At 46.4% G+C, this 5,439-nt stretch overlaps 1 protein-coding gene across 1 annotated transcript in view; it reads left to right on the top strand.

The window, feature by feature from the left end:
* Positions 1 to 5,439, top strand: part of LOC311344800 (rho guanine nucleotide exchange factor 9-like) — a gene marked incomplete at its 5' end in the record, with an annotated part of 95,014 nt that overhangs the window by 74,644 nt on the left and 14,931 nt on the right. The window lies entirely within an intron of this gene.

Raw genomic sequence — 5,439 nt, forward strand, 5'->3', positions numbered from 1 at the left:
ATCAGGCCAGCTTCAATCAAAGGCGTCATCTTGGGCGGTGGGGGGTCTTTACGGCCGGAGCTAGCATCTTATACTTTTGTGTTGCGTTATCAATGCGCCGAAAAGGATGGTCATCTGTGAAAGGGAGCGCACAACCTCACGGGGTTAGGGTTAGGGTTACGCTTAGACGAAACACGGCATCTTTCATCACATTTCACTTGTGTTTCATTGTTGTCACACCGCGGGGTGAAACCGTGCGGTGAAACTTCTGCCTCAAAATATATATATTTTTTTTTTCCTCATCTTTTTCTTCCAAATCTGCGAGAACCTTTTGAATTGAGCATCGCAATCGACAGCGGGCAAAAATAAAGTGTGAAAGAAAACATTTGGAATCAATACTTTGCCTTTGCCTGCGCCACTGCTGTAGCACAGCCACATTAGCTGACGGACAGAGGCGAAAAAATAAATAATTGAAATGGATGAAAACACCAAGATGCTGCTAAGTGAATATCAATTTTTCCTCCCCCATAGAAATAATGTGTGTCGCATCTTTCAGAATCTAACGGCGATTACCTCCTGGCGGTGGTGGTGGGGCGGACTCGCCGAGCTGCAGAACTGTGGGAAAAGTCCCAGGAGAGACCTCGCTCTCCGCCCATTAGTATGACCATCACACACACACACACACACACACACACACACACACACATGCACTGAGACACATACACACACACACACACACACACACACGCATGCATGCACTGAGACACACATATGCAAAGATGTCACTTATAGACATAATGAATACCCGACGACGCACACCAAGGCACACACGAGTGCACCAAACCCACACGTGCGACCACATTCATCCATGCACGCGCACAGAAACACACACTCACACACACACACACACACACACGTACGCATTGTTGCTGTGACTGCTTATTTACACTGCATAATCCATGTGAAAGGAGTGAAATATATTGTAATTACACTCATTATTACCATAAAAACATTCCCAGTGTACGTTCACTTGCCAGAAGGCCGTCTAATTGATTCCATTTCCTGTGCTGAGGAGGGATTCACCTTGTGTCATGGTGCTTGTTGTCTGATTTACATGCTACGGATATTCAGGCTTTCATCTCCTCGCCTCATCTCATCTTCCTCTGGTCTACGGAGGCCTATATGAGGTCTATATGAGGTCCTTAATAAGATTCATATAATCATTCCTCCCGCCTTTGACCTTTCACATGCGTGCCAGTTAGAATACAGTAGCATGGTGCTCCTGGTGTTCTGAATCACTCTGTTGCTTGTATCTTCCCTATCTAGCCATTTTAAGTCTTCCACTGAATATGAGTCATCACACTTGTAAGCATGAGGTGTTAAAACTATGCATTGAAATTATCGGTTAACCTCACAATGCATCTTTCCTCGTCTGCAAAATGGTGTATTTAAAACAAGAACAATCGTAGTGCGGGACGACGACAATCATTGAACTATCTTCACAGGTGCAGCCGTAACACTGAACATCTTTTCTTGTTTCCCCAAATTGTGCCGTGACGACTTTAAATCTTTAAATCACCTCTTACTGTTTTGTATAAACGCTAGCGTTGATCATCCCCAAACACAACACAGCTCCTGCAATGCATGTGAGGAAACACAAGCGGGGTGACTGAGTAGCACAACTAGCTGATGCTGACTCCCAGCCATCCAGGGTCAGCGTAGCAGGCCTGTGCATAAACACTACTTTCCGCCACTAAAAAGCCCAGTGTGTGCTGGACCACAAGAAAAACCAATGGAGGAGAGTTCATTGTAAAGTGTTGCTTCCCTGCACGCACGACTCTGTCGCCGCAGGCAATCGCCTACATTGCCTATAGCAGGAAGAACCCCTACTGGTCCCCAGCCTCATCTGCTGTTTGTTCCACCTCAGCTCCCATCTTCTCCTCCTCCTCCACCTGGCTCTTCCTCTCCACCACCATCACACCATCCTAGTATTCCATCCTTCTCTCTCTCTCTCTCTCTAGCTCTCTCTCTCTCTCTCTCTATAGCTCTCTCTCTAGCTCTCTCTCTCTCTCTCACACATAAACCTTGCCCCCAGCACTGCCACCACCACCACCTCCGCCCACCACCGCCTCCGCCTCCTCCCACCAACCCCAGCAGCCGTAGCCGTAGCAGAAGCGTCAGATGAGAAATGATAATTGGCCGTCCACCACTGACAGCTGCTAACATAATAGTGACAGTAGTTTCCAGCGTCGAGGTCTGGCGCCTACCTCCACAACAGGTTTCCCCTAATAGCCATCCCCGTGGAATGTCTCCCCCCTCGCTGTCAGAGTCCAGCTGTATTGCACAAACACACTGCAATCGTGCAACATGCGTGCGTGCGTGCACACTTGGATGGCTGATGAAAATCATATCTCCGAAATGGACGTTTGTCTCCACCACATGCAGATTTGGCGTCTTATCTCGACTCCGCGGCTATATGGAAGGAGGCTGTGCTCCACTGAATAATAAATGACAAAGTTCCGCTTGACTTGCAGCTTTTAATTGAAACCAAGCCATTACCAACTTGTTTCAATTAGGTATATCTTCCCCCCAATAGTAGCCTATATTGAAATGGCCGAAAAATATATTAGATCCCGGTGGCTTCTTTTTTAGCAAATCCCTCCATTGCAAATACAATTATTTTATAGTAATACGGTGGAAAATCACCAAATTGAATGGGGCTGATTTTGCAGAACGACCAGCGGCTGGCCACATTGGATCTGAGATTCGATCATCAAAGCTTCCAAAGCTGTAATCACATCCAACTGCAGTGCTAGCTACATCTCCTGGGTCTAATTTTATACCTTTAGCCCAAATTACTTTTATGGTTCAAAGTACATTTCCTCTTAAATGTCACTTCGGTCACAGCCTTTACTCGTGTGGCCGTGACTGATTGGATGACACGGGGCTGTGGGGGCAGGCCATGCTGGCCGGAGCGTTGCACCGGGATTGTGGCATGTTTAAGTAAAACCTGCCTGACAGAGTGACAGAGTGAGTACGAATTCTTGAGATTAAAATACGAATATTTTGGTGCCACAGCTGTCGATAATATTCAATCTGGGTGCGGAGCAGGTGCGCAGAGAACAGCATAGATGCCGTGGTCTAGACGCAATTTCCTCAGCAGGAGTCAAACCAGGGGTTGAACAGGATTTCGGAATTATGGCAGTTAATGAAAGTCCTGATTCCTCTCGGCTAATCTGGCCAATTTAATTTCATCAATTGAGATCCATCTCAGTGGTTCCACTCTATCCATCATGATTCACCTCAAACGGGGGACTTGCCTGGTTGCTATTATGACTACTGAAAAAGAAACGATTCTTCACCGCAGGCCTTGATCCCTATCTCATCATTTTCTTTAAAAAGGGATTGTTTTGTTATTCTGTCTGTTTCTGAAGCAAGAGTGCTGCTGTGTGGGTTTTCAGAAAGAGTCGCAGTGCCATCATGTGGCTGCGGTGCGTAACTGCATTTCACAACTAGATTACCTTTGAGGGACGTTGGAACGCTAAATCCACTAGGGGTCTCTCATAACAAGCGGTCTCTCATGTCCAGTAGGGGTCTCTTATGTCCACTAGGGGTCTCACATGTCCACAGAGTAATAATCGGAACAACCATCGAGCCATCATCGGCAAAAAGAACCATGGAGAATAAATAATTGTAACTATATCACCTGTGTTTTTTGAAATGTCTTTGTGTGTCTCTGTGTGTAATCTTCAAGTGTGTGTTAAATCATTGTATATCGTGTGAAGGCTTTGTATTGTGTATATTTATGTCTGTCTTTCTTCCTTCCTGTCTGTGTCTATTATTTGCGGTGTAATCTCTGTAAACATGCAATTATACAATTATACAAGTATACATAATCCAAAGCAAAGCAAATAATGAGCAAAGTGATAGGAGTTCCCATAAAACTAGATATACTGACTTAAACCACCAACTTAATGTGTATTCCTAGTGTGGTTAAAAATTTGATTATTATTGTCTGACTCACACACATAAATCTAATCCCACCACACACAAATCTCATTTCCACAAAGACTGGCCCTCAAATGGAATGAAAATCGAATCAGATGCTAACCTGATTGGCCTGTGATGTAGGAGGACACAGCAAGTGAAAACCGTTATGGATTCCACCATTCCATACACACACACACACACACACACACAAATACACACACAAAGGTGCGCACATATAAACGTGCAACTACACACACAGGTAAATCCACACACGACACACGGCACAAACACGATGCATACAAACACGCAAAACACCCACAGAAAGGACACACACACACACACACACACACACACTTATAGGCAGGAAGGGCAGTGCACACATTAAACGGAGTTGCTTTGGCTACAGCCGCTCATCTCACATCCTTCTCTTTGTGTTCTCCTATGAACGTGTGGGCCAGAGGAAGAGGAAGAGGAGAGGAGAGGAGAGGAGAGGAGAGGAGAGGAGGAGCGCTGATAGCAGGGAGCCAGGGAGGATGGGCACGCCAGATGCTACACTTTAATTGATCAATAACTCGGCTCCGTCCCAAACCAGCCCCAATAAAGAGAACGGCCCCAGGGCTAACTGGGGGTCAAGGAGTGGGAAAATTTGTACAATCTGTACATTTGTTGATTGTGCCTTTTCGCTGACACCCTTGGGGTGGTCAAGGGTCAAAGGGTCCAACGGAGAAGTCACCACTATGAGACCCCACATTACATTTGTCAACGATCAAATCAAATAATGTTTACTTAAAAGACAGAGTTTCCTGTGTTCTCATCAAGGAGAAGAATGCATAAGGTGGTATATCCCCGGCACAAAGGTTAACGTTAGATAACGCTTCATCACACGATGAAGGGGAAACGACATGATGGATTTTTTTCCATCACACATCATGTGTGGAGCAGAGCTGATCTCCGCACTTCTGAGACCTGTGCCGCTGTATAAGGAGTCCTCGCCTTAGGCAACGCGTTGGACATCAGCTTGCAGCTCTCTGGAGAGACACAGGATGATTTCCCATGCAGGGGACTTGATGTGGAGCTCTTGGAGAGAGGCAGGGGGAACTCCCATCTAGGCCTTTGATTATTTGTACGTTATGTTTTATTGTTTGTTGTATCATTGTTTGCATGTTATTGTACCGTTCTTAACCAAATATATGAGCATTATTGTTCTAAGTTCGGGATGACTCTTTATTCTACCCAGTTTGGTCGGTTTATGATTGACCTGGTTCTGGAATTCCCGCCACAGTCATCTTTATGGTCCGAACACCAGCCCGGGGTCAGGGGTCGGGGGGGGGGGGGGGGCAGCGTGACATGTGTGTGTGTGTGTGTGTGTGTGCGTGTGTGTGTGGGTGGGGGGGGGGGGGGGGGGGGGGGGGGGGCCGGGGACACTGACCAGAGACAATAACATGGTGACACAGGTCACCATTCATCAGA

Source organism: Micromesistius poutassou (genome assembly GCF_964030765.1).
Source record: "Micromesistius poutassou genome assembly, chromosome: 6".
NCBI lineage: Eukaryota > Metazoa > Chordata > Actinopteri > Gadiformes > Gadidae > Micromesistius > Micromesistius poutassou.